General features: G+C 40.6%; 1 pseudogene; it reads left to right on the plus strand.

Annotated features, from left to right (window-relative positions):
- Window positions 1–16,863: 16,863 nt before the first annotated feature.
- On the plus strand, window positions 16,864–19,543 carry LOC129021573 (regulator of nonsense transcripts 3B-like; annotated as a pseudogene).
- The last annotated feature ends 359 nt before the right edge of the window (window positions 19,544–19,902 follow it).

Raw genomic sequence — 19,902 nt, forward strand, 5'->3', positions numbered from 1 at the left:
AAGAATAAATTCTAGTGGCCAGGCACAGTAGCTCATGCCTGTAATCCCACACTTTGGGAGGCTGAGGCAGGAGGATCCCTTGAGCCCAGGAGTTCAAGACCAGCCTAAGCAACATAGCAAGACTTTGTCTCTATTAAAAATAAAAAATTAGCTGGGCATGGTGGCATGCACGTGTAGTCCCAGCTACTCAGGTACAGTGGGGAGGTGGTGCTGAGATGGGAGAGGATCTCTTGAGCCTAAAAGGTGGAAGCTGCAGTGAGCCTTGATTGTGCCACTGCACTCCAGCCTGGGTGACAGAGTCAGACCCTGTCTCAAAAAATTTAAAAAAATGTTTAAAGTTTTAGAAATCTGCTGTACTACATTGTACCTAGAGTCAATAATAATATATTGAACACAAAAAATTGTTAAAACAGATCTCAACATGTTAAGTGTTCTTACCACAATAAAATAAAATCTTTGAAAAACTTAGAAAGCCAGAATATTTGAACAGTCCTTTTTTGTTGTTGTTGGAGACAGAGTCTCGCTCTATCCCCCAGGTTGGAGTGAAGTGGTACGATCTCAGCTCACTGTAACCTCCAACTCCCAGGTTCAAGCGATTCTTATGCCTCAGCCTCCCGAGTAGGTGGGATCACAGGCACCAGCCACCATGCCTGGCTAATTTTTCTATTTTTATTAGACACAGCATTTCACCATGTTGGCCAGGCTGGTCTCAAACTCTTGACCTCAGGTGATCCGCTCGCCTCGGCCTCCCAAAGTGCTGGGATTACAGGCGTGAGCTACCATGCCGGTGATGAACACTCTTAATGACTACCAAATATATCATCACAGTGGTCAGGCAGAATGGCCACATACATAAAAATACTGCAAAGTAGGCTATGTCTAATCAAAATAAAAATATATATATTACAGTAGAACAGAACATGGAAACAACCACCCAAGGGCAAGGGCATTCAGGGAGGGGTTCATGGAGGACCTTCTCCTTCTCCAAGGCTTGAAGGAGAATAGGTTTCAGAGAAATGGTGGAGAAGGAGAGGGTGTAAAAGAGTACTTCAGGCAAGGGAGCAGTGTGAACTGAGGAGTGGTGGCAGGAACATTTGCAAGCCATCTGGAAATAATGAGGATACTGCCTGGCTGCAGCTGCCAGCTCCTGCACCATATAATGTGGGAAAACTGCATAGAAATAAGATTTTTATTGTCTTTGAATGCAAATGTAAAATACTTAGACTTGGTTCTCAGGTCAAAATCAGGGAACTGAGGGAGGTTGAAAAGGCAGAGATCTGCACCCTTCTTCCCACTTTTTTGTTTGTTTGTTTGTTTGTTTGTTTTTAGACAGAGTCTCACTCTGTCACACAGGTTGGAGTTCAGTGGCATGATCTTGGCTCACTGCAACCTCCACCTCCGGGGTTCAAGCAATTCTCCTGCCTCAGTCTCCCAAGTAGCTGGGACTACAGGTGTGCACCACCACGCCGAGTTAATTTTTGTATTTTTAGTAGAGATGGGATTCCACCGTGTTAGCCAGGCTGGTCTCGAACTCCTGACCTCAAGTGATTCACCCGCTTCGGCCTCCCAAAGTGCTGAGATTACAGGCATAAGCCACTGCACCCGGCCTTCTTCCCACTTTAAACTGAGCAGCTCTATCTTGATCTGTTTGATGCATTGAGTTTCATGTAAGTTTTTGGTTTGAAGAAGTTTTCTGCTCCTTTAAAAATATTTGAAAAACCTTGGTTTTGGAAATACAGAGCCATTTTATCTTCAAGTTTTTGAGTGTAGAGTCTCAGAATTCAGACCTTAGAAGTTGTTGCATCTGACATGTATCAAAAGCAAGAACACCCTCTAAACAACCCTTGCCTTCTCTCTCAAAGCTCTTCAGCAATGGAAAAATCAATACATGTCAAGATAATGCATTCCATCACTGGACGCCTCTAATTTTTAGGACATTATATCAACTAAGCCAGAATTTACCTTTCTGTAACATCTACCTATCATTCCTAATTCTGACCTTTAACAGTTCCAGAGAATAAGTTCAAAAACAATTCCATGTCAAGCGCTTGAAGACAGCTTTCATGGGTCTATTTGGTCTTTTTTTTCCTAGGCTCATTAACCCAAGTTTCCTCTCCCTACAAAGTAAAGCAGCATATTCTCTTATACTGGTGAGGCCTCTCAGTATACTCTGTTTATCTGAGTCCTCTCCCTTTCTTAAAGCAGGGAGACTGATCTCAAGCAAAAACCTAAAAGGGCGTGTTTTAAGATGGATAAGGCCCGGTAGCTTCTCTATATAGACCTCCCTTCACATTAGAAAAGAAAGAAGGCCGGGCACAGTGGCTCATATCTATAATCCCAGCATTTTGGGAGGCCGAAGCAGGCAGATCACTTGAGGTCAGGAGTTCAAGACCAGCCTGGGCAACACGGTGAAACCCCGTCTGTACTAACAATACAAAAATTAGCCAGGTGTGGTGATGTGTGCCTGTAATCTCAGGTACTTGGGAGGCTAAGGTAGAAGAATTGCTTGAACCCGGTAGGTGAAGTTTGCAGTGAGTGGAGGTCACACCCCTGCACTCCAGCCTGGACAACACAGCCAGACTCTGTCTCAAAAAGAAAGAAAGAAGAAAAACCAGTAATGATAAAAACTTAGAAATTAAAAGTACAAAGATGAAATTTCCAGAAATTATAATAAAATGACAGAGATAAAATAAAAGCAGTAGAGAAAATATAAGAAAACCAGCAAATCAATCAAGGAGTCCAACATATGAAAAATAAGTAGACCAGAAATAGGGAACAGGAAAAACAAAGACCAGGAAATTATCAAAGAAGTAAGTAAAGGAAGATTGTTCTAAAATTGAAAGACATGAGTTTGCAAATTGACAGGGCCCAACAAGTGCTCAGAAAAATTGAATTCAGCAATCCTACATGAAATTTAGGCACAACGGCTGGGCACGGTGGCTCATGCCTGTAATCCCAGCACTTTGGGAGACTGAGGCAGGCCGATCACCTGAGGTCAGGAGTTTGAGACCAGCCTGGCCAACATGGTGAAACCCCGTCTCTACTAAAAATACAAAAATTAGCCAGGCGTGGTGGTGTGAGCCTGTAATCCCAGCTACTCGGGAGGTTGAGGCAGGAGAATCACTTGAACCCAGGAGAAGGAGGTTGCAGTGAGCCAAGATCGTGCCATTGCACTTCAACCTGGGCGACAAGAGCAAAACTCCATCTCAAAAAAAGGCAAAAAAGAAATTTAGGCACATCAACATGAAACGTCAAAATCCTAGAGAGAAGACCTTAAGAGCTTTCAGAGAGAAATAACAAGTCACAGAAAAAGAGAAGAACCCGAATGGCTTCGGATTTCTCCACAGTAAAGAGGTAGGAGGCAGGACTCAACTCTAGATAGAAAACTGGCTGAAACAGGGAAGAAGCACCAAAAGCACCTTTTCATAAGACTCGCCCACCAATGTCGTGACAGTTTACCACTGCCATGGCAACACCCGGAAGTTACCACTCCTTTTCTAAAAATTTCTAAATAACCCATCCCTTAATTTGCATGGAATTAAAATTAAATATAAATATGACTACAGAAGTGCCCCTGAGCTGCTACTCTCAGCACACTGCCTGTGGGGTAGCCCTGTTCTGCAGGAGCCCACACAGAGCTGTAACACTGCCACAGCCTCCATAAAGCTGGTTTCTTCTACCACTGCTCACTCTTGAATTCCTTCCTAAGAATTGGCCCAGCATGGGTAACACTAGATATTGGAAAGGACAATGAGGCAATGCCTTCGAAAGTCTAAAGTAAAATAATTTCCAATATGGAGTGACCAACCAAACCACTAACCAAGTATAAGGATAGTACATTGAAGTCAGACATTTTCAGGAAGCTATCAGGAGGTGCTCTGTCCAAATAAGAGTAAATCAAGAAAGATCTAGGATCCAGAAAGCAAGGGATTGATCTCAGGAGAAAGTCAAAAAGAATCCACAGGATGATAGAAATAGAGATCCAGGATAACATCCACCAGGTGTAATGTCAACCAGTTCAGAGTGAAGCAGGTCTGAATGCCCAAGGAGAGAAGTCTCCAGGAAGACAAAATTGATAAAATACCTAAAGGTTCTGAACATATTCAAAGGACATGGCAAACAGCTAAATCCTCATTTTCCATAGCAGAAATCCAATGGAAAGTGCCTAAAACTAAAAAATTAAGAAGTAACCATATAAGCATATTAGTAAATAATGACGGAAGAGATGGAAGTGAAATCCAAAGGAAAAAAACAAAAGATGTGAAAATAGTTTTTTGAAAAGCAAGAAATGAGGAGAGACAGATGACTCCTATATTTTATTATAGTCTTATATAATACTATTATATACTATTATAGTGTCTTATTCAAAGTTGATTTTTAAAACTATGTAGATGTATGGTTTTGATAAACATTTAAACTAAATATGAAAATTAAAATAACAAATATAGAGAGAAAGAATGGAGTAAGAATTAGACCTGTGGATTAAGTTAATTTTCCTGCTTAACTGTTCAACTTGTCAAGGGAAGGACTTGGTGAGAGGTGACTGGATTATGGGGGCAGTTCCCGCATGCTGTTCTCATGATAGTGAGTGAGTTCGCACAAGATCTGATGGTTTTTGAAAGTGTTTGGCAGTTCCCCCTGGTGCCCTCTCTCTCACCTGCTGCCATGGAAGATGTGCCTTGCTTCCTCTTCACCTTCTGCCTTAATTATAAGTTTCCTGAGGCCTCCCCAGCCATGCAGAACTGTGAGTCAATTAAACCTCTTCTGTTTATAAATTACCGAGTCTCGGGTATTTCTTTATAGCACAGTGAGAACAGACAAATACATGGGTAGATATCCAAAGGAAATGAATTCAGTATGTTGAAGAGATACCTGCACTCCCACACTCATTGCAGCATTATTCATACTAGCCAAGATATGGAATCAAACTAAATGTCTGTTTATGGATGGATGGATAAAGAAAATGTAGTATATTATACAATGAAGTATTATTTAGCCATAAAAAAGAAGAAAATTCTGCCATTTATGACAACACAGATAAACCTGGAGGATATTATCTTAAGGGAAATAAGCCAATTACCAAATGACAAATACTGCATGTTCTCACTTAGATGTGGAAATGTTGAATTTGCAGACACAGAGAATAAAATGATGGTTTCTAGGGGCTGAGAGATGTGGGAAATGGGGAGATGTTGGTCAAAGGATACAAACTTTCTGTTATAAGATGAGTAAGTGCTGGAGATCAACTGTTATGAATGGTGATTGCCTGGGATCATTTGTGCTGCCATAACAAAATACCTGAGGCTGAATGACTTATAAAGAACAGAAATTTATCTCTCACAATTCTGGAGACTGGGAAGTCCAAGATCACGGCTTGTGAGGGCCTAGTTTCTCTTGTTCCAAGATGGTTCCTTGTTGCTGCATCTCCCAGAGGGTAGGAACGCTGTGTCCTCACATGGGGGAAGGGACATACGGGGTGAAAAGGGGTAAATTCCTTCTGTCAAGCCCTTTTATAAGGTCACCTAATCCCTTTCATGTGGGTGGAGCCCTCCTGACCCAATCACCTCCTAAAGATCATATATCTTAATACTGTTGCATTGGGCATTGTGTTTCAATATGAATTTTGGAGGGAACAAAAACGTCCAAACCACAGCAGTGACTACAGTTAACAATACTATATGGTATACTTGAGAGTTGCTAAGAGAGTAGATCTTAAGTGTTTCAACACATTGTTTAAAAAAAAAAAAAATTGGTAACCATGTGAGGTGATGGATGTATTAATTAACTTGACTGTGGTAATCATTTCACAATGTATTTGTATATCAAATCATCATGTTGCATACCTTAAATATACATAATTTTTATTTGTCAGTTATACCTCAATAAAGCTGTAAAAAAAATTTAAGGAATAGATGAGATTTCCTTTTTCATAAAAAAGGAAAAGCTCTGGGTGTGGCAGCTCCCGCCTATAATCCCAGCATTTCGGGGGACTGAGGCAGGAGGAAAGCTTGAAGCCAGAAGTTTGAGACCAGCATAGGCAACAGAGCAAGACCTCATCTCCACAAAAAAACAAAATTAGCCAGGCATTAGTCCCAGCTACTCAGGAGGCTCAGTCAGGGGGACTGCTTGAGCCCAGGAGTTAAAGGCTGCAGTGATTCATGATCATGCTACTGCACTCCAGCCTGGGTGACAGAGTGAGACTCCATCTCTAAAACAAAAATAAATAAATAAAAAGGAAAAGTATCCAAAATACCTAGCACATAGTAGGTCCAGTTTCCTCTCATGTATATACAACTTTACCCACACCTTTTCTGCTTGAGTTTGATTAGGTATACTAAGAGACAAACACAGAAGTCAGCCAAAGGTGTTTTAATAAAGCTCAGGAATCTACTGACATCAGACTCAGGGCAAGTTTATCTTCATTTTTGTGGCCTCAGACTTTAAAGCACTAATTCTTTGTATGCTGTGGTAAATGTGGCTGGTCCTTGGGCTTCAAACAGCACAGTTTACCACTCACACAGAAAACATAGAACCTTTCGTTCTTCAGGCATTCGTCACGGCAGGAGCCATGAAAATTCCAACATTTTTCAGTGCTGCCTATAACAAAAAGAAAAAAGAAAGGCGCTGATATCAATTATGAGGGGAAATGGGTCCTGGACTGAGAAGACTAACAGAGGGCCAGACAGAAGAAGGGAGCTGTAGAAGAAGGAGGCATTCCCTCTAGGTATCTAGGGTGGTGATATAGTCTATCACCATATTGAAACTCAGGAAATATCCAGTGAAACCCATGAGCCCTTTCTAAAGAATCTACTAGAAAAAGAGCTGTAGACAAGCAAATGAGAGGAACATTGACACAGAACTAAATATTAAATATAAAGATACTTGTAGAACCAAAATGAGGATTTTAAAAGAGGTAGTAAAGTACATAATGGCTATATGTTCTGACAATATACATAGAGTACAACATAAAAATGAGAGAATAATGGTGAGAGCGTATGCAGATAACTAGTTTGAGTAATCATGACATTATGGTAGCATTGATATTATTTTACTAAGACTATTGTATATGTAATGAGAGATCAATCAAATGAATAATCATGGGATATTCTATCATCCCCTGTGACCTTGAGAATCAGAATTCTCAGTATAGAAAAGAAAATACTGATGTAATATAAAAGTTGATTCTGAATTTGAGTTCTGAATTTGAATTGAAAATGCCAATATGAACTCACAAGTATTTTATATTTAAATAGGTAAAATAAATAGATGATTGACGGATGGATAGATAGATAGATTGAAATTTTTCCAGCTCTGGTCACTGAGAAAGTCTAGAAACAATGACTAACTAGTAGAAATTAGTATCCCTAGTACCCATGCTGTAATCTTAAAATACTATCTCCCAGTAAACTTTTTTTAAAAACAGCACTTCTTGGAGATATGGTGGATTCCAGTTCTTAGGGAGTAAATTACAAGATGATCTTGAAACATTCTGTCGTACCAGATACTAAGAAAGCATCAAAGATTAATAGGGATATATCTAAAAGACTTACGAGCCAAATTAAAGAGACTCCTATTGGCCAAGAATAGGACAATGTGTACTTCAACAGCGATAATAATTGCAATAGATTGAACTTATTGCTTAGAATCATCAGTTCAAAATAAATAATATTTAAGAAAAACTAATGGCTCAACCTCAGAGGCTGATGGAAAACTAATTCATTATCTCTCAAACTGATTAAGCAAAGATAAACTCAAGCATTTATCCTGTCTTCCTCTCTGAACTCTCTAAACCCCAAGGTAACCAAATAGATGAGGAAAATGCCTCTTTGATAAGGAGTTCAGCTAATAAATGAAGGTTCTTCCCAACATATCTGTATGGCTCACCACCCCTCACTTCCTTCAAGTATTCGTTTGAATGTCACCTTCTCAGTGAGGCATTCCCTTAACACCCCTTTTTAAGTTGCAAACTCCCATCCCCTGATACTTGCTATCCCCTGCTTACCCTGCTCATTCCTTCTCCCGTTAGAATCATAAGCTACAAGAGGATGGAGATTTTGTTTGTTTGGTTTGTTGGTTAGTTGGTTGATTCATTGCTCTATCTCCAGCACCTGTGCCTGGCACACGGAATGCACTCAACAATATTTACTGAGTGAACGAGTTATTTAACTAAGCAATAACATGTCCACTATCCCCTAAATCCAGCTGCCATCCTGAGAAGAATAAGGGGGCGGGGTGAAAGTAGAAATACTGAAAGACTGAACATTTTAAAGCAGAATGAGCTAATCTGAGAGGCTCTTTTAAATCAAAAAAGATGAATACAATTGTCTTCTGAAGTTGCGTACATCCCTGTGCCCTTTCTAACTCCCACTTTTCCTACCAGCAGGATGGGAGTTCCTGGAGACATTCAAATGAATTACAGAAAATTTAAAAAGCTATATTTGTTGTACATCAAAATTTCAGTGTCCTCAATGTTGATCCCTCAACCTAATTTATTATTTTAAATTGAGAAAGGAATAAACTGAAACTCATAGGCACCAAGTAGTTTGCTGGGGGCAACACAGAACTTGAAAATGGTGAGGCACGTTCTGAACCAGGATCTGGGGACTCTTTCCTCTTCCTCCAGACAATTAATATTTCACATTGCTCCCTGTCAGCCCATCCTCCCAGGCCCTAGTGTGCCCTGACCAAGACTCACTGTCTACTCCCAGTCCCTCCCCTAGAGAGGTCTAGGTTACCTGGAATGACTTGGAGGAAGAGCAGCAGCACCGCCAAAGTTGCCAAAAAAGTCTTCATGACTTCAAGTAGCCCACAGAGTAGTCTCAGCTCTGGTGAAGTGGCAGGAAATGGAGGCGAGCTCAGGACTCTCTGCTGCCTCTAATCAGCTGGGAAGTGTGTCACTCACACGTGCCATTATCTGCCCACAGGTACAGTTTGCTCTGGGACAGCCTGCCTTTTTCATGCTCAGTCACCATCCCAACACCCCCGCACCCACAGTGTGGACCCCACACCCCTGAGCTCACACGCCTCCCTTTGTCCACCATCATCTTTTAGGGACCAGCAAAAATAAATCATACAACACCCAGAAGGATACTTTTAAAAATGTATGTCAGCCCTTGTTATAATCCAGCTTAAAAATCCTCCAAGACTCCACAACTAGAAGAAAAAAAAAATCCACAATCTTTACTATGCCCTACAAAGCCCTATATTCTCTGGTTTAGAAATCCACCGTTATCATGGTTCTAATGTAAATGAAGCAAGCTCCTTTTTTCAAATGCAATTCCCAGTTTGAGAGCTGAGGAGTAAAGAAGAAAGAACGATCATTCATATCTTAGGAAGAATGTGTCTATTGGATAATTTCCTAAGAAAGAAAGCCCCAGTACCTAAAATCCTCAGTTTCAGGAAGCATTTTGGCATGGAGGGTGAAAGAGGACAAGCTGAAATATTCAGCTTGTTGTCCTGGCTGTGCCAGTTAGTGGCTGTGTGACCTTGGGAGAGTCACTTCCCCTCTCTGGGCTTTAATCTCACCAATGAGCAGATTGGAGCAGATGGGCTGTGGGGATTAACTCAATCCTCATGTACTATGATTCTTTGGGTGTGAAAAGGCATGGAAAATGGAATGCCTAGAACTCTAGGTTTTCATCCACAGCCTAGGCAACACTCATTGGGTTTACACCTTAGGATTCTCAGGGCTGCCCTCATCAGACTCCAATTCTCTTTACACACTAGGGTCAGAGGCCTCGTCCCCTGATACCTATACCCGATATGCTATATGGTCCTTGCAAAACACAGTCCCTCTTTGGGCCTGCTTCTTGTATAGTCAAAGCACAAAACTTTACTCTGATTATTATAAAAGCTTAATATTCTCCCTAGAGCCGTTAAAGGGGTCTCATCACACCAGGCTGTTTTGGACATGAGATCCATTAGATACTGATGAAAGAGCAGGGAAGACCTTGTTCTGTCTGTGTACCTCTGGGCACATCTCACACATCACAACCTGTTCATGGTGGACCAAAACTCCTTAGGGCCAAATCTCATCAGAAATTAAAAACAACAGCAACAACGAATTAAAGTGACATCAAGCTATATTCTTCACCTATCAAATTGACAAGAAGCTCTTTTTTTATAATGATAATCCCAGAGTTTCATAGGATGAAGGACCTAGTTTCTCAACAAATGGTATCCTTGTCTTTTCACTTTTGCCCAGAATGCAATGTCCAGAACAAATGGTAGGGGTCATCTGTGGTATCCTGAATAGGAAGCCTCAGGATACCACAGGAGGAGTCTCAGGAGCTGTCTCTCCCATGTTTGTGGCAAAGGCCAGCCTACCTATCAGTGAGTCCTTTGGGTTTATTGTCATCTTAGGTGCTACAGTGGCTGTCACACCTTCCCCCAGTTCATGTGTGGCCACTGGCAGATCCTACCTTTGACAACACCAGCACCTTCAACTAGGATGTGGTGGAGACCCAGATAAAGGTACTCCAGCCTGGATATGCTTCTGGACAAAGTGTAGATGGTCCCTCGGTGCCATTCCCATCGGTAGCCCAGAATCTCTCCTTCCAGTTGGTTTCATAGAATCTTGATGCTGTCCAGACCACAGGGATATTCAGCCTTAGGGGTTTCTGTGTTGTCCAGAGCATGATAGGGGCCTGCTTTGTAGCATCACTCAACATTAATTCTTAATGTATCTTTTTACAATATTTATTCAAGATTTTAAAGATGCAGCAGAAATGCCTTCTTTTCGGTGACTTAATTGGCTGTAGATGGAGATGGGGTTAGATGGGATGGGACACTCAATACATTTTGTTGCTTTTTCATTGCTCAGAGGTAAACTCAGTGTCCAAAAAGAGGCAAGAGAATGCATTAAGAATTTGCTTGCCTAAATAGCTTATGGTGGATTTGTCTTTCCTCAGAAATGGGGAAATAACAAGGGTATAGGTGTTTCTATTTGAACGGAAACAAAAACACTCTTGTTCATTGCATCGTGAGCATCTAAAGATATACTAATGCCTTTGTCATAATAAATTTGTTATCATGAAGTGTTAGTTTCCTAGCACTGCCATAACAAAGTACACTTGCCATAACAAACTGAGTGGCTTAAAGTAATAAAAATTATTTTCTCTCACAGTTCTGGAGGTCAGAAGTCCAAAATCAAAGTGTTGGCAGTGTTGCTTCCTCTTTAGGGCACAGAGGGAAAATCTGTTCCATGCTTCTCTCCTGGTACATGGTGATTGCTAAGTGATAATTGGCTTGTAGCAGCATAAATCCAATCTCTGCCTCTGTGGTCATACAGCATTCTCCCTGTGTGTCTCTGTCCAAATTTCTCTTTTTTTTTTTTTTGAGACACAGTCTCACTCTGTTGCCCAGGCTGTAGTGCAGTGGTGAGATGTCAGCTCACTGCAACCTCCACCTCCGAGTTCAAACAGTTCTCCCGTCTCAGCCTCCCAAGTAGCTGGGATTACAGGCACCTGCCACCACACCCGGCTAATTTTTGTATTTTTAGTAGAGATGGGGTTTCACACTGTTGGCCAGGCTGGTCTCAGACTCCTGACCTCGAAATGATCCACCGGCCTCGGCCTCCCAAAGTGCTGGGATTACAGGCGTGAGCCACTGCACCCGGCTGAAATTTCTTTTTTCTTATAAGGACACCAGCCACTGGATTAGAGCTCACCCTTATCCAACATGACTTCATCTTAACTTCATTACATCTGCAAATATCCTATTTCCAGATAAGTCACATTCACAGGCACTTGGTGTTAGGACTAGAACATATATTTTGGGAAAGACACAATTCAACCCACGACAGATTTCTTTTTTTAATTCTTATTATGAGTGAAACTGAACATCTTTTCATATGTTTAACGCCCTTTTTTACCCTTTTTTGTGGACTGTCTATTTGTATTTTTGTCTATGTTCAAATAATTTTTAGTAATATCTTCCTCCTCTTTGTATTTTTTTGTTCCCTGTTTCTAGAATTCTTATTTTTCAGATATTGGGCTCTCTGGACTGATTCTCTAATTTTATATATTTTCTCTCCTGATCTCCATCCATTTGGCTTTTTTCCTCTAGTTTCTCAAAAATTTTAATCAAATTTGTCTTCCAGCTTTTCTATTAATCTTTCTTTTCCATTTTCTGCTATTATATTTTTTATTTCTAAGAGTTCTTATTTATTTCCTAACTTTTCCTTTTTATAGTATCCTATTCTTGTTTCATGGTTGTAGTAGCATCTCTAATTTCTCTTGAGGCTTTTAATAATGTTTTCCTCTATGCATAATCTATTTCCTATAACTTGTTTGCTGGTTGGTTGGATGGTTGATCTGTTTTACATTGGATGTTTGCCTCTCATCGATGATCATATGGCTAATGATCCTTAATTGTGTACTTATATATAAAAGTGTGCCATTGCAAAGCTTATTAGAAACTCAATGAATGATTTTGTTCTGTTTGGTTTTGGTATCTAATTTTCATAATAGATACTTTAATGGCAATATTTGTGGTTCCTTTGTTTGTTTGTTTGTTTTGTTTTGCTTTGCTTTTTGAGACAGTCTCACTCTGTCACCCAGGCTGGAGTGCAGTGGTGCTCACTGCAACCTCCATCTCCTGGGTTCAAGTGATTCTCCTGCCTCAGCCTCTTGAGTAGCTGAAATTATAGGTGTCTGCCATTATGCCCGGCTAATTTTTGTATATTTAGTAGAGACAGGGTTTTGCCATGGTGGCCAGGCTGGTCTCAAACTCCTTACCGCAAGTAATCTGCTGGCCTCGGCCTCCCAAAATGCTGGAATTACAGGCATGAGCCACTGCACCTGGCCGATATTTGTTAATTTTTAAGAGTGAGAGATTTAAATGCTGATTAAGCACGTGAATGGGGCTTACCAATTGTGACATTGACAGTAAGGTGATTTGACTGGGCCATTTAGTGGAGAAATGCCAGTGTCAGTTTTTTTAGGCTCTTTTCTGCTTCTCTACTAATCTCCTGCTGGGAATTCTGAGAGCTAAGTGGAGAATGAAGCCTGGGGGCTAAATAGTTTCTCAGCAACCAATATACGTGCTTCAGCTAATCCTCCCATTTTCTTACTAAGTTTATCTTCAGTGATGCTTGGAATCCCCAGGTTCAGAGAGCCTCTGTTTCACCCTTGCTATAGAAAGCCATTAAGTCTTTTTTTTCAGGATTGGGGGTAGTATAGTATGATAGGTATAGAGTGATGCCTGGCTGCATGAAAAGGAGAAGGAATAGAGTATCTAAGGATTGGATTCTTAAACACTATTTCAACCAAACCTCCTTATTTTAATTCCTCCACATTTCTCCCTATTTCTAGATGTTTATGGTGCCACTAGATTCTGAGCTCTTATTTATTTTGTGATTTTAATTGGGTTGGTCCTTTGTTTTCCCCACTTCCAGCTTTAATTCAGTTTTCTTTAGACTGCTTACTCATTTCCAGCTCATCCAGCTGCCTTCTATCTTCTAAATTGTTGTGTCCTCTATTTCATTCTCCTCTTATTTATTGGTTTATGACTTTAAAAAAAAACTGTTGCTATAGTTGCTGTCGCTTAAGTGGGGTTTGGGGAGCAAAAAACTAAAAATATTTGTATTCAATCCACTATTTTTACCCAAAAGTCAATGGTGTGCTTTTATAAATTATATTTTATTTTAATTTGTAATGTTTAAAAATGCTATTGGCCAGGCGCGGTGGCTCACGCCTGTAAATCCCAGCACTTTGGGAGGCCGAGGCAGGTGGATCACCTGAGGTCAGGAGTTCGAGACCATCCTGGCCAACATAGGGAAAACTCATCTCTACTAAAAATACAAAAATTAGCCAGGTGTGGTGGTGGTGGGCACCTGTAATCCCAGCTATTCAGGAGGCTGAGGCAGGAGAATCACTTGAACCTGGGAGGCGGAGGTTGCAGTGAGCCAAGATCACACCACTGCACTCAAGCCTAGGTGACAGAGCGGGACTCTGTCTCAAAATAAATTAAATTAAATTTAAATTTAAAATGCTATTAACATTGTTTTTTATTTTTAACCAGAAAGTGTTAATTTGGCAAATTATATTAACTGATTTTCTAATTTTAAATCCAACTTGCATTCCTAGGATAAACCCAACTTAGTCACAGAGTATTGACATTTTTACATATTTCTGGACTTGCTGTGCCAGTGTTCCATCTAAGATTTCCACATCTATGTTTCTAAGTGAGATTGGCTTTCCTAATTCTGTACGCTTCAGGTTTTACAATCAAGTTATGCTGGCCTCATAAAATGAATGGGGAAATACTCCTTTTCTTTTCTTTTTTTTTTTTAAAGCATTATTTATACAAATGCATTTTATTGTTTTAAACAGAACAAAAGAAGAGGCAGAAAATATTTGCATACAACAAATCCTAGCATATAAATGTAGTTTTTTAGCGGTGCTGTCTCTAATCACCATTCAGGGATTTTTTTTTTTTTTTTTTTTTAATTTGCTTCACTGTGTCTTGAGCACTGATATTGGAGAAGAGCACATCTGGCATAAAGTGTATACCAGTGTCTCAAACCACTGGAAGAACCGGGAGAGCAAACATGATTTTTCTTAGGGGAAATACTCCTTTTCATCTTCTCTGGGAAAATTTGTGTGAACTGAAATTTTTGTTATTATTATTAATTATTTGTCCCATGAATGTTTGGTAGAACTTGTGGGTAAACTATCTGGGACTGGGACTTTCACTCTTGACCAAGATGGAGTGACAGGGACTATATTGATCTTTCCACCTGAAACAACTAAACAATCAGGTAGAAAATATAAATCGATACTTTCTAAAACATTAGACATTGAGGAATGTACAGTGTTTCTTGAGATATGATAAATAAACAATGTGAGCCCTGTGATCGCCCCACCTTGTGGCCTTGAGAGAAATTTCAGACTATGACTGGAAGACAGGAGGCGGGAAAAGTCACATTTTTGTGTTTCTTTCTTTCTCCTTTCTTGATCTCATATTTGAATTGTTTTTCTCATTCCACTTTTCCCTTCTGCTATTTTAAAAGTTACGCCTTCTATTTATATATCTAATGGTATGTTTTTCAAATCTTTTTGACCAAGACACAATATATTTTACATAGTGATCAAGATATATATATTATGATATATATAATGACATAGAAATCATAATATATATGATATACATATATTGAATTATCATTGAATTCAATTATTGATTGAATCAAAAGTTCTATGAGACAGTAGTTGCTTTTACTGAAAGCAATGTCTTCTTGTCTATTTCATCTTACTCTATCCTGTTTATCACTTTCTAAAATGATTTCTTGACTGTGATGGAAAGACTCTAGGAATCTTTCCCCTTATCCCTGCCTCCTGTTACTCATGCATTTGAGATCTCCTTCCCTTGAGTGTAGGTAGGACCTGTGACTTGCTGTTAACCAACAGAATACAGGTGGCAAAGGTGATGGAATGTAATGTCTGTGATTACATTGCATAAGATTATAATCTATCTTGCTAGAAGTCCCTCTCCCTTGCTGACTTTGATGATGCAAGTGACCATGTTAGGGAGGCACACATGACAAGAAACTGAGGACACTCCCAGCCAACATCTGGCAAGAAACTGAGACCCTGGGTCTTACAACCTATAATGACTTGCAGGCTGCCAACAACCACATGAGCATAGAAACATATCCTTCCCCGGCCAGGTGCAGTGGCTCATGCCTGTAATCCCAGCACTTTGGGAGGCCAAGGGAGGCAGATCACAAGGTCAGGACATCGAGACCATCCTGGCTAACACAGTGAAACCCGGTCTCTACTAAAAATACAAAACATAAGCCGGGCACAGTGGTGGGCGCCTGTAGTCCCAGCTACTCGGGAGGCTGAGGTAGAAGAATGGCATGAACCTGGGAGGTGGAGCTTTCAGTGAGCAGAGACCGTGCCACTGCACTCCAGCCTGGGTGACAGAGTGAGACTCCGTCTCAAAAAAAAAAAAGAAAAAAAGAAACATATCCTTCCCCAGTTGAGCCTCAGATGAGATTGCAGCCCTCAACAGCACCTGATTACAGTCTTGTGAGACCCTAAAATAGAAGACTTGGCTAACTGGGTGACTCCTGACCCACAGAAACTGTGAAATAATAAATATGTGTTATTTTAAGTTGCTACACTTGTGAAAATTTGGAATAATACAATGATTCTTTAATTGGTTATCACTCCCCATTTGGTCTTTTTTTTAAAAAAAAAAAAAGACTCTCTTTATGGGTATGTTAAATACTTTAGCACACATAATTAACTTGCCATTGTTTAAAGTTAATGACTTGAAATGGGCTTCTAATATGTCTGAGTAAGTTTCTAATGTACCTAACCTCCCACAGATAACAACTGTAAACTCTCAATAAAATACAAAACAAATTACTTGAAGCAACTGTTCACAGAACAAAAGCAGGCAGATTCGGAAAGGAAGCTGACACTTGAAAGGAGGTAGCATGGGGTAAGTCTGCCACTTTTTTCAGCTTTTAGTCTCAGAGCAGGCCACAGTTGGCACCATATAAGACAGCTAAAACTCACAAAAAAACCTTCAGTCTTTATGGCCTAAAAAACAAAGGGCAGAGTTTGAAACCACCACAGACATTGCAAATTGAGGGGGGAATCCCAAAAAGAGTCAGAGAAATGGAAGCACAATTTCTATGTATAAACTTTGACTAAATCTCTGGCTGACCCCTGAATCTCATAAACACAGAGCAGACCTCATGCAGTCCAGCTAGGAATAAAAGACCTGAACTAAGGTTTGAGCTGCTACCCAAGAGACAGAGTTTGCAGTTGCAGTCCAACCAAATTAACTGTAGGCCAAAAATGTCAGCGTTCTTTGAGGAAATGTGAGAGAATTGAAAGTCTCCATAACATGGCTTTCATAATATCTAAGTTACAATCCAAAATTACTCAGTATACAAAGAAAGAGAAAAAGGTGACCCATTCTCAAGAGAAAAACAACCAAGATCAACCTCAAGATGACTCAAAGGTTAGAATTAGGAAACTAGGATTTTAAAATAGCTATTATAACTTTGCTGTTTGACATAAATAAAAACGTGTTCACAGTGAATTTCAGCAGAGAAACAAACTATTTTAAAAACAGGCCAGAGAGGTGGTTCATGCCTGCAATCCCAGCACTTTGGGAGGCTGAGGTCAAGAGTTCAAGACCAGCCTCCCAACATAGCGAAACCTCATCTCTACTAAAAATACAAAGATTAGCTGGGCATGGTGGCTTGCTCCTATAATCCCAGCTACTCAGGAGACTGAGGCAGAAGAATCACTTGAACCTAGGAGGCGGAGTTTGCAGTGAGCCCAGATGGTGCCACTGCACTCCAGCCTGGGCAACAAGAGTGAAACTCCATCTCAAAAAAAAAAAAAAAAGAAAGAAAGAAAGAAAGTCTTTGTAGCCTGAGTTGAAAAAGGTTCTTTCAAGGTCTCTGTGTTTTTTCTACCAGGCACATCAAGTAATTTAAATCAAGTCCTTAACTAAGGATTTGGGGCCGGGTGCAGTGGCTCACACCTGTAATCCCAGCACTTTGGGAGGCTGAGGTGGGTGGATCACTTGAGGTCAGGAGTTCGAGACCAGCCTGGCAAACATGGTGAAACCCTGTCTCTACTAAAAATACAAAAATTAGCTGGGCGTGGTGGCGCATGCCTTTAGTCCCAGCTACTCGGGAGACTGAGGCAGGAGAATCACTTGAACCTGGGAGGTGGAGGTTGCAGTGAGCCAAGGCCTCACCATTGCACACCAGACTGGGTGACAGAGTAAGACTCCGTCACAAAAAAAAAAAAAAAAAAAAGGAGAGCCGTTCCAGCTGAGCTGCTGCTGCGAGGAAGGTACCTGTGGCCATAAAGGAAGAGACGGAGAATAGGCCTAAGGAGAAGTGAGTAACCCTGTTAACCATTAACCCCCTGTACCACACCCCCTGAGGCCATAGGCAGTGGAGGTGGGACTTCCGGGCACAGCTCCAAGGGGGATGATTAGCAGGATCGCAACAAGGAGAAGAAAGAGGCGCTGAGCAAGGTGGTAATTCGAAGATCACCTCCCACTTTGACCAAGGAGCAGCTTCAGGAACATCTTCAACCTATGCCTGAGCACGATTATTTTGAGTTTTTTTCTAATGATACTAGCCTATAACCTATGCTAGCGCATACATCAACTTTAAAAACCAAGAGGACATTATTTTGTTCAGGGATTGCTTTGATGGTTATGCATTCCTTGACAATAAAGGTCAGGAATATCCTGCTATAGTAGAATTTGCACCTTTTCAAAAACCTGCAAAAAAGAAGACTAAGAAAAGAGATACCAAAGTTGGGACTATCGATGATGATCCAGAATATAGAAAGTTTTTGGAAAGTTATGCCGCAGATAATGAGAAAATAGCATCTACTCCAAAGACACTGCTAGAGGAAACAGAAGCAAAACAGAGAATTCATAGCTAAAAAGACAACCCCACTTTTGAGCTTCCTGAAAAACAAGCAAAGAATGAGAGAAGAAAAGAGAGAAGAAGGCAAGAAATAGAAAAAGACAACGAGAAGAAAGGAGGAAATGGAAAGAAGAAGAGAAATGAAAAATGAAAGATATAGAAAAGCTAAAGAAGATAGACAGAATTTCAGAAAGCAACAAGTTAAAGGATGAATCAAAGATTAAGCTGGTCAAGAAGCCAGAAAAAGAAGATGAAAAAGAACTGGACAAAAGAGACAAAGCCAAGAAATTGGACAAAGAGAATCTGAATGATGAAAGAGCCAGAGGGCAAAGTTGTATATTGCCCAAGCATTATGATAGCGAACTTAAAGATGAAACACCAGGGCTGGGCAAGGTGACTTACGCCTGTAATCCCAGCACTTTGGAAAGAGGCCAAGGTGGACGGATCACTTAAGGTCAGAAGTTCGAGACCAGCCTGGCCAACATGGTAAAAACCCGTCTCTACTAAAAATACAAAAATTAGCCAGGCATGGTGGCGGGTGCCTGTAATCCCAGCTACTTGAGAGGCTGAGGCAAGAAAATCACTTGAACCCAGGAGGCAGAGGTTGCAGAGTGAGCCGAGATCGCACCACTGTACTACAGAGGAAGACTCCGTCATAAATAAATAAATAAATAGATAAGAAAAGCCAAAGAGACCTGAAGATGAGAGCAGCAGAGACTACAGGGAGAGGGGATGAGATTATGAACGAGAACAGGAGCGCATACTTTGAGAGAGAGAGAGGCTGAAGCGGCAAGAAGAGTGCTGTAGGCATAAGGAGCGCTATGAGAAAGAGAAGACTTTTAAGAGAAAAGAAGAAATGAAGAAAGAGAAAGAAGTACTTCGGGATAAAGGAAAGAAGGCTGAAAGTGCAGAATCAATAGGCAGCTAAGAAAAAACTGAAAAGAAATAAGTGGTCAAGAAAGATTGCATAAAAAACAAGGATCCAGCAACACAACTTTACCAACCAGGAGCTCGAAGCCGAAATCGACTCTCTCCCCTGATGACAGCACCAAGTCTGGAGATTCAGCAATAGAAAAAAAGCAAGAAGGTGGTATTAGCCATAGAAAAGAAGGAGGAGAAGAGTGATAAGTCCAGATGGCTTTTGGGTGTCCTGACTATCTAGGCAGCCAAGGAGCACATGTTAAGCAGTTGGGAAGTTCCTTCAGGGCAAAGGAATAGAGAGAAAGGAGATCTCTGTACTGGTGGGGTACACTGCAGAGGAGTAACTTTTATGTCAAAGCAGGAATCTGACTGGAGGTTCATAATTGAAAGTATAATTTCATTGTTTTTGCAGTTTCTACAAATTAATTTTAAAGTGTAAGAAAAAGGTGATGGCGGGATGGGGGAAGGATAGCATTTGGAGATATATCTAATGTTAAAAGACGAGTTACTTGGTGCAGCACATGTTGATGGCACATGTATACATATGTAACTAACCTACACGT

This window comes from Pongo pygmaeus, chromosome 21, assembly GCF_028885625.2.
Source record: "Pongo pygmaeus isolate AG05252 chromosome 21, NHGRI_mPonPyg2-v2.0_pri, whole genome shotgun sequence".
NCBI lineage: Eukaryota > Metazoa > Chordata > Mammalia > Primates > Hominidae > Pongo > Pongo pygmaeus.